This window comes from Leucopleurus acutus (assembly GCF_964270905.1).
Source record: "Leucopleurus acutus genome assembly, chromosome: 10".
Classification (NCBI taxonomy): Eukaryota; Metazoa; Chordata; class Mammalia; order Artiodactyla; family Delphinidae; genus Leucopleurus; species Leucopleurus acutus.
In genome coordinates this window covers 41,769,539-41,780,435 of record NC_139153.1, presented here as the reverse complement: position 1 = coordinate 41,780,435, position 10,897 = coordinate 41,769,539, and positions in this window count along the sequence as shown.

Sequence of the window (10,897 nt, the reverse complement as noted above, 5' to 3'; positions counted from 1 at the left end):
TTGACACCACATGGCTCCTCAAAGCAAGACAAATACTCCATCTTAGGCCAACCTAAGACAAACAAACAAACCGCGGACCTGTTCCAACAGTGAAGGGAAACACTGCCGGAGCAGCTACAGGGCACCTTCAGAAAAATGTACTCCTTCTAAGGAGCCACATGTGGCATATTCAGTTAGAGCAGAGGCTGGGCTGCATCTCAGCACCCAAGAGCACCCCAATCACACCATTCTCACGGGTCCTGAATGGCTGTGCTGTACTTACCAACAAGTCGTCAGTCTCCTACGTTTGTCTTCCACAATATTGTGATATGATGAGAATATATATATTGATGATTGGTTGATGTGGGGAAAACTCCCACATTATTTGGTGTCAGAAGTATTCTGTGGGGGGAGGAAACAGGGTTTTCCTTTACTTGAAGTGTCATGAGCAGAGTACAGGAAAAACAGGAGTTTTTCTTTTTAGTCTTTCTAAGGATTTTCAATAATATTTTTTTGCTTTTATTTAGATTTTGCTTTGCTCTACACTGTAATCTATTTGTGGGATGCAGCTAACAATGCTTAGAGGGAAGGTGACAGCCCTAAACTCCTATATTAAAAAAGAAAAAAGTCACAAATCAATGACTTCAGCTTACACTTTAAAAAACTAGAAAAAGTAGGACAACCTAAACCCAAAGTAAACGTAAGAAAATAATAAAAATAAGAGCATAAATCAATACAACAAAAAACAACAAACTAAAAAAATAGAGAAAAATCAATGAAAAACTAGTTCTTGGAGATCAATAAAATTCATAAAATCTAGCCAGACTGTCAAAAAGTCAAAAAAAGGAAGAAGACACAAATTACCAAAAGTGAGGAAGATAACATCACCACAAATCCTAAAGATACTAAGCGAATATTATGAACAATTTTATACAAATAAGTTAGGCAGTTAAAATAAAACAAACTACTTGAAAGACACAACCAAGATCACCCCCAAAAGAAACAGATAAACTGAATAGCCCAAGAGCTATTAGAGAAATTGAAATTGTAGGTTAAAAAAAAAAAAAAAACCATAAAGAAAACTCCAGATGGCTTCAATTCTACTAGACATTTAAAGAAGAAACAATACCATTTCTAACAAACTCTTTTATAAAATTGGAAAAAAAGTTGAAAGGAAAAAATACTTCCCAGCTCATTTTATGAGACTAGCATTACCCTGACACCAAAATCATACAAAGACAGTATAAGAAAACAACAGGTCCATATCCTCCATGAACATAAATGAGATACAAGCTACCCCATGCATAAATTAAGACTTCACACTGTCCTACAAATACAAGCAATTCAGCATTGTTGGCTGCCCTTCCAGGTCTGTTAAGTCCTGCCTTTTTCATCAGAAGGCATCCTTCTTGAGGACAGAAGCCTCAACATTTGTCTCCTCACAGCGCCTCTCACGGTCCTCAGCACTTGCTGACCCATCACTACACAGATAAGACATTGAGTACATCCACAAATTATTTTAGAGAAAAAGCAAGAGGAGAAAGGGATTTTTGTACAGAGAAGAGAGGAAATTCTTGTGGGTTTTGTACAGATGGGGCCAAGGGAAAATTACACATGTGAAAAGAAGGAGTATGTGAAATAGTGTCGTTGGTACACACAAATGCAATAATTTCATTTTTTTTTGAAAATGACAACTATTCTAATTTTTAATGGTAATGCTTTATTGAATGCAAACTATATACTGGTTCCTCATGCCTAAGGCTGGAGATGATAATTTCCTCTTTTCATTTGATTATATTTGGTGAAACAATTCAAAGGCTGAGATGCAAACACATTCTATTTCAGGTGCATGACCTTCCTCCTGGGCTCAACACAAGAGTGATTACAGCTGAAGACACCAGGTCCTACCAGCAGAACTTTTCTCACAGTCTTGACTTTGCCTTTGTAGTTCTGGACCTTAACATCAAAGCAGAGGGAGGCCAGAGGAAGTGACTCATTTCTGCTTGACGCAAGTTGCAGGCTTCTAATGAGGAAAAAGCAAGATGCACATCTCCCTTTCCTAGTATGTAAAGTCTGTGTAATTTAGGACTTAGGACCTATATGGATTTGAAATATCAAGCATTGGAGCTGGAGTGGTTGGGGACAACACTGGTGGTGTGGTAGGCCATGGAATGCCAAAAGGTGAAACCCGGGTGAGATTAAACATCAAAATCCTCCCCTCTTCCAGTTTCCTGTGGGATGTGGATTACAATCATTGATGGAGCATAACTGGGATGGAGCTGGAGAAATATTATCAACTAGGCATTTAAAAATGTTTGTGAGGGGCTTCCCTGGTGGCGCAGTGGTTGAGAGTCCGCCTGCCGATGCAGGGGACACGGGTTCGTGCCCCGGTCCGGGAAGATCCCACATGCCGCGGAGCAGCTGGGCCCGCGAACCATGGCCGCTGAGCCTGTGCGTCCGGAGCCCGTGCTCCGCAATGGGAGAGGCCACAACAGTGAGAGGCTCGCGTACTGAAAAAAAAAGTTTGTGAGAGCTAGCTTCTCTGAATGAGAACCCATCCTATTTCCATGGTGACCCACTGGGTATTGATTCTAAAAATCCATGAGTCAGAAGAGTCCTTGTCTTCTCCAAATTATTGTCCAGGACTCCAAGGAACCCCAACACATTAACCTTTCTGGATTCCTTTTTGTGCCACTAGCCTAGGAGTTTCCGGAAGGGGGTGGGGGGGGGGTGGCAAGACTCTGTCCTATTCATTCTGTAACCTTAGCAACTGACCTGGAAGAGCTGTTCCCTCAAGGTCTGGTGAATTATAAACATGCATGTCTCATCCTACTTCTTCCAGAGTATAAGCTCCAGGTACGGATAACAGTATTCCTATGATCTGTTGAGCACCTGTCTCCCTCACTGAACTGTGAACTTCCTGAGAGTGAAATCCGTGTCTGACTTATCTTGGTCCCCCCTGCTCCCTGTATTCAAAACAGAGTAAGCACTCAGTATGAGTTTGCTGAATGACCTGAATGCACATGTGCATGAATGAACAACAAGAGCCTCCCTAAATTTTATTTATCAATTATACCTCAATAAAGCTGGGAGTGGGGGGAATGAGCCTCCCTGTTTCTGACAGTGGATCAGTTGCTTTGCTATTTTCCTGCAGTCTAGAGCTCAACGCCTGGGGCATCTAAAGTTATCTATTAGTGCGGTGGTTCTCAAATTGGTGTGTATCAGAATCACCTAGAGGCCCAGGTTCTTTGATGTACCATAGGGCCTAGGCCTTTGTAGTTTTACTAAGTTAGGCCCTTGTAGTTTTACTAAGTTCCCCAGGTGATTCTAATACCAACCGAAACCGGAGAACTAACGCTTCTGTGCAGTGCTTATCAACCTTTTTCATGTTGAACCATCATAGAGCATGATACGTATTGAGCATATTGGAGTAAACAAGATGAAGCTACTTGTAGTCAGGGGACTCAAACTCTTGGCCCACCGATGATCTTTTCATTCACTGGAAACACCAGTTGTAACACTCTGCAGAACCCTGATATTCAAACAGCGGTCTGGGGACAAACAGCTTCAGCGTCAACCAAGAGCTTGTTAAAAATGCATATCTCAGGCCCTCCCCAGACCCCTGAAGCAGCATTCTAACAAGATCTCCAGAAGATCTGTGTGCCAATGAAAGACTGAGAAACACTGGTTTTAACAACCCTAACCTTGAACTCCGACTCCTCTCTGACCTAAACAAAACCTATGTGTCCCGGAAAAGGCATGACTCTTCCCTCCCTGTGGTTGACTCAGAGAAGCAGGGGAAATAGGGCAGAAACCTGCTGAGCTCAGCTACAACCACTATTTACACTTGAGGACAGTGGGCGGCGGGGGGTGGGGGGGTAGTGCACATGTTGTTCCATTCCTGTCGGAGCACCACTGAGCCAGAGCGTAATGGATGGTATCTGAGACGTTTAAGAAAAATAGTCAAAATTCTAAAAGATGCTGAAGGAAATTTTGTACTGACCCTTGACCTCACTCTCCGCAGCTGAGATACATCTAGGACAGTTTTCTGCTCCATTCCTGCTATCATGACTCTAGTTCATTCATTCACTCATTCATTCACTGAGCATCGATTTTGTAGCAGGCACCACAAATACAAATGTGAAACAACACTTCAGATTGTTGCTCAAGCCTCTGCCCACAGCCTCTCGTCCTCCCAGTTCACACTGCCTACCGTACCAGACAAACCTCAGAATATGTATTTCAGTGTCACTCCCTTGGACCAGATGCTCTCAGGGTGCCAACCTTCTTTATTTGCTGGCCTATCTCCCAGAATTTTCCTATATAGACCTACCAATCCCTGAAGCTGGACTGTCCTTTAAATGTGCCAAGTGCTTTGCTGCTGGAATCTGTTTCAGCAGGTCTAGGAAGAGGCCTGAGCAACGTAGTTTTGTAAAGCTGATGCACAGCCATGACTGAGAAACGCTTGTTAACAAGATCAGAGATGTGAGCCCTGTCTTCTGGACACTCATGGCCCAGCCAAGCAGGGTGTGAAGGCAATGACAGCATGAGGTGGGAGCTGCGGTACTCAGTAGAGTGTTGACATCAACATGGGTGGGCTGACCCTGGACAGGACATCCAGGAGGCTGGCTGGAGGAGAAAACGGCTGAAATGTTTTGTAGGTAGATGAGAGGAAGAATGATACGCGGGCAGGAGACACGGTGTGAAGCTTCATAACACCCTCGGGGAACGAGAGTGAATTTAGTGTGGCTGGAGCTCGTGCAGGGCGGCATCAGGAGGAGAGGATGGTGAGGCAGAGGGCCAGATTTCAGCAATCAGCTATGCTACACTAGAGAAGTTGGTCTTAATCACATAAAGGGGTGCAGGAGGGCGGTATGGAGATTTTAATTGGGAATGCAGATCTGAACTTGAGTCTCAAATGAGGAGTCTGGACGTTTTGCAGAGGATGTGTGGTAAGATGGGGGTGGGGCTGAGGGCATGAGAGTCGAGTGCAAGAAGGCTAGTTAGAGAAGCCTTATGCAGAGTGACAGAAAGACAACTGTCATGACTTGGTTCTGCTGCTCATTGCTATGCAGCCTCCATTGAGTCATGCCATTTCCCAGGGCCTCAGTCTCTTCATCTGTAACATGGGCGGGTTGCACTGTATAACCAGAAAGATCATTCTCAGCGCTACAAGCTCATGATGTGGTGAAATTTAGTCTTACTTTTTTTAAATTGTGGTAAAATACACATAACGTAAAATTTACCATTTTAACCATTTTTAAGTATACAGTTCAGTGTTATGAAGTACATCCACATTGTTGTGCAACCATCACCGCCACGATCCATCTTCAGAACATTTTTATCTTCCTCAGCTGAAACTCTGCACCCATTAAACACTAACTCCCCATTTCCTCCTCCTCCGAGCCCCTGACAACCACTATTCTGTTTTCTGGCTCTATGAATTTCACTATTCTAGTACCTCATACAAGTGGAATCAGAGTATTTATTCGTTTGTGACTGGCTTATTTCACTTAACATAATGCCTTCAAGGTTCATCCTTACTGAAGCTTGTGTCAGAATTTCCTTCTATTGAATGTATATACCACATTTTGTTCATCTATTCATCTCCTGACAAACACCTGGGTTGCTTCTACCTTTGGCTACTGAGAATAATGCTACTATAAAGATGAGTGTACAAACATATATTTAGGGAAAGTCCTGCTTTCAATTCTTTTGAGAATATACCTAGAAGTGGAACCACTGGATCATATGGTAATTCTATATTTAATTTTTTGAGGCACTGCCAAAACTGTTTTCCATAGTGGCTACTACAGCATTTTACATTCCCACAAGCAATGCACAAGGGTTCCAATTTCCCCAAACTTCATCAACACCTGTTATTTTCTGACGTGTTGATAATACCATCCTAATGGGTGTGGAGTGGTATCTCATTGTGATTTTGATTTATATTTCCCTAATGATTAGTAATGTAGAACAGCTTTTCATGTGCTTATTGGCCATTTTCTTCTTTGGACTTTTAAGCTATTCAAGCCCTTTGCCCATTTTTGAATTGGGTTGTTTGCTTTTTCATTGTTCAGCTGTAGGAGTTCTTTATATATTTTAGATATTAATTCCTTATCAGATATATGATTTACAAATTGTTTTCCATTCAGTGGGGTGCTTTTTCATTCTGTTGATAGTTTCCTTTGATAAACAGATGTTTTCAATTTTGATGAAGTCTAATCTATTTTTACTTCTGTCGCCTGTTTCTTTGGTGTCAGATCCAAGAAGTCACTGCCAAATCCAATGTCATGAGGCTTTCCCCCTAATGTTTTCCTCTAAGATTTTTACAGTTTTAGCTCTTACATTTGGGTCTTTGATCCATTTTGAGCTAATCTTTGTATATGGGGTACCATAGGGTCCAACTTAATTCTTTTGCATTTGGATATCCAGTTTTCCCAACACCATGCTGAAAATAGTGTCCTTTCCCTATTGAATGATCTTGGAGCCCTTGTCAAAAATCATTTGACCACATATGTGAGGGTTTATTTTTGAGCTCTCTGTTTTATTCCATTTATTTGTCTTTATGCCAGAACCGCTGTTTTGATTACTGTAGCTTTATGTAAGTTTGAAATCAGGAAATGTGAGACCTTTAATTTTGTTCTCTTTTAAGATTGACTATTTAGGATCCTCTGAAAGTCCATATGAATTTTAGGATGGATTTTTCTTTTTCTGCCAAAAAAAAAAATGTTGCTTGGATTTTTATGAGGATTGCATTGAATCTGCAGATCACTTTAGTAAATACTGACATCTTAACAAAATTAAGTCGTCCAATCCATGAATACAGAATCTTTCATTTATTTTTGTCTTCTTTAACTTCTTTCAGCAGTGTTTTGTACTTTCAGTGTACAAGTTTTTCACCTCCTTGGTTAAGTTCACTCCTAAGTATTTTATTCTTTCTGATGCTATTTTAAATGGAATTATTTTCTTAATTTCCTTTCTGGTTTCCTCATTGTTAGTGTATAGAAATGCAACCGATTTTCATGTATTGATTTTGTATCCTGCAACTCTGCTGAATTCATTTATTAGTTCCAACAGATTTTCTGTAGAATCTTTGGGATTTTCCACATATAAGATCATGTCATCTGCAAACAGAGATAATTTTACTTCTTTCTTTCCAGTTTTGATGCTTTTATTTCTTTTCCTTGTCTAATTTCCCTGGCTAGGTCTTCCACTACATGTTGAATAGAAGTGGTGAAAACAGGCATCCTTGTCTCATCCCTGATCCTGGAGGGAAAGATTTTGGTCTTTCATGGTCTGAAAGAGTTTTTTTTTAGCTGCGTTGGGTCTTCGTTGCTGCGCGCAGGCTTTTTCTAGTTGCGGCGAGTGCGGGCTACTCTTTGTTGTGGTGCGCGGGCTCCTCATTGCAGTGGCTTCTCTTGTTGCGGAGCACCGTCTCTAGGCGTGCGGGCTTCAGTAGTTGTGGCTCGCGGGCTGTAGAGTGCAGGCTCAGTAGTTGTGGCACAGGGGCTTAGTTGCTCCGCGGCATGTGGGATCTTCCCAGACCAGGGCTCAAACCCGTGTCCCCTTCATTGGCAGGCAGATTCTTATCCACTGCGCCACTGCCCTTAATCTATTCTTGGGGTTAAAGAACTTCAAAAGTTTGCTAAGGAAGAGACCGCTTTATTAACCCAATGGGCAACAATGCTGAGAGATCAGAAAATAAAGAGAAGGGGTGAGAAGTATCTGGTAGTATAAAGGGTTGAGTGGGCTGCATATACTTCTAATTTTCCATAGGTATTAAACAGATTGCAAAAGAAACAATGAAAAATGAAGCAACGTAGTAGGAGAGGCAAAAGTCTTAAAGTTGACTAAGCATCACTAAATGAAATGGCTTTGCCTTTATTTCCATGAATGACTTCCCAAGAAGACTCCAGCCTTGATTGTAAGCTAAACAAACAAACAGACAACAACAACAAACCCAGCACCTAAAACCAGAAGCCTTGAAAGAATGAAGAAGGAATTGGGAGACCACTCCATGTCTATTCCAGAAGGGCCAGAAGGGGTCTCCCTCTGGGGTCCTGGCCCCTAACGAGCTATGCATAAACAACCCCAGCCACATTTACTGACAGATGGTAAGTTTGTCTAAAAATATGAGAGGGAACTGAAACATTTCAGAGAAGGCAGGGCTCAGGAGCAAGAAACAAAAAGAGGAAGGTAAAATTCTACTTACAAAAAAAGAGGAATGGAAATTGAATTTTTCTTACAAAGAAAGTCCAGAAGCTTCCCCCTCTTCCCTGACTACTCCATCAAAAAAGGGGAAAAAATAGTCAATGGGAAACAGCTCTGAGAAAAATAAGCCTCTGCACCATTACAGCTGAGAATTCAAACAACCTGAACTGAAGAGTTAGGCAATTTCTTGACTCAAGGTGTGTTTGAACTGAAAGAGCTTTTCTTAAAAACATCCATCCCTCCGACCTCAGAGAAGGAACTGAGGCTGAGAAGCCTCTGATCTCTCCCAGGGTCACAGAGCTAACTAACTAGGGTCAGAGACAGGCTGGAAAGTCATTTTCTGACATTGTCCTGTGCTCTTTTCTCTGGACACCCATAGCAATTTGATGTACTCATTGAACTGGAATCTCTCCCTTGACCTTTCCTCAGGACCAGGTTTACATCTAAGTCCGTGGTGCTCAGAGTAGGGTCCCCTGTCAGCAGCATCACCTGAGAACTTGTCAGAAATGAACATTCTCAGCCTCAATCCAGACCTATGGAATCAGAAACTCTGGGTGTGGGGACCAGTCTCAACAAGCCCAATGCGAATTTCTGATGCATTAAAGTTTGAGAACCGCTGGTCCAAGAAATAAATCACTTTTATTCATTATAATAACATGCATAATAATGAACATGTACTTCACAATTGACAGAAGAGCTTTAACATGCATTCTTTCTTATTTTGGTTTTCGGGAAAGATCGGCCTCTTAAAAATCTCTGTGACAATAGAAAGTTAGGTACTGACACACCTATTTTATGATCTCAAAGGTGAAGTTAAAGGAGGGTAAGTGATGCTGAGATGGCTGGTCTAGAGAGGATAGGGCCAAAACTGCAAGGGAGTCTTCTGCCTTGAAAAATCAGCATAGTTGCCCCAAGGCACTCCTAGATAAAACTTACTACTTATCACTTCTAGATAAAATGGTGTCAACTACGGCCATGTTTCAGTACATTCTCAGAAGCACAGAATGCTAGGTCAATTGTGTCATGGTACAGATGAGGAAATGATAATACTAAGTGCTCCCATTTTCTGAGGCCTTATATAGGATCCTGTCAGGTAGGAAGCAGAGTCTCAGAGAGACGACACTGTCCACTCGGATCACCAGGTGGGCCTGGAAGAGCTGGTATCAGAATGTAGGTGTTTGTCTCTAGAGCCTGCCTGCCCACATATGCCACATGGATTGTACTTGGTCATCCAGAGAATTAGGGGGCAGCACTGGCCCCACACTCAATGCTCCCAACTGCATATACAGTGCCCTGTCTACCTACAGAAAACCTCTTCTCCCTAGACCAATGGCTTTCAAACGTAACGTCCATCAGAAGAATCACCTGTGAGGCTGCTTTAAACACAGATTACTCCACCTCAAGAGCTTCTGACTGCATAGGCTGGAGTGGGGCCAATGGATCTGCACTTCTAACAAGCTCCCAGGTAATGCTGATGCTGCCAGTCTGTGGACCACACTTTTGAGTAGAGAGGCTCTAGACACCTTAACTTGAAGGGTGATCAGGCTGATGCAGCAAATGAATAAGAACCAAAGTTCTGAGTCTAATATCTTCACTGCCAGTGCTAATCAGTAACATACACACAATCCCATGCATTTTCCCTTTAGCTTCTCATCTACATCCATCCCTCCTTTCCCTTCCATTGCCTTCTGTCCAGTTACCTCACACCAGGTAACTCTTATAATGGCCTCCTAGCTCACCAACGAGTAGGTTTCTTTGGCCTCGATCCATACTGCCCACCTCCATCAGATTTACCTTGTCAGAGCACCAATCAATTCATGTAAGGCCTAAAACTCCTGAACTTATAATTTAAGGTTTTCCATGACTTCCATGAGTCAACCTAACATTTTAGCTTTATCTCCAGTGACATGTCTTCACCACATACTTTGTCACTCTTTCTCTCTCTGTAACTTTGTTTATGCCATCTCCTCTACTTGAAATGTTCTCCCTCACCATCTCCCCAGATTTTTAAATTCTTCAGAGCTCATCTCAAATGACCTCCCTTTTATGAAGTCTTTCGTGGAAACCCCCAGCGGGAGGTTCTTCCTCCTCTGAGATCTCCAAAACACAGAGATCTACATTGGTGGCCATTATCTTATGTTGCCTTGTATTAAAATTTCTCCATCTTGCCACATTGTCATTCGCTTAAGGGCAGACACCTTATTATGCTTTATGCATCTTTGTATTTCATCAGCACAGTACCCAAAACACTTCTGGTGCTCAGTCAGCATTTGATGAATGAATGCATATGTTCTGTTTCTAGTCATATTTGTATATATTTCAAGTGAACCATCAGTTTCCCCTCATAGGGATCTAAAGAATAAATAATAAAGGTCAGTGCAAATTCATTAACAAACATTAAGGGCAACTTATTGAAAAATTCTAAGGGCTAATCATTACACATTGCAATGCTCATCTACCTGAAGCCAGCTAAATATTGGCCAAGTTAATGAGTCTAGAGGAAAAGACAGTAAAATATAATGAAAAGCCCCCACAACCCCTAGAGCCCCAGGTGATAAACTGAGGCCCTATGACAATATTTCATGAACAGTAAAAGTGCTTGACAGTAAAGCAAGAAATGAGAGAGAAGCCTGAATAACCCTTATATCTGGCTACCACAAACTTCTGAGAATAATGGCCTTTCCTCCCTTCTGCCTTCCAAACC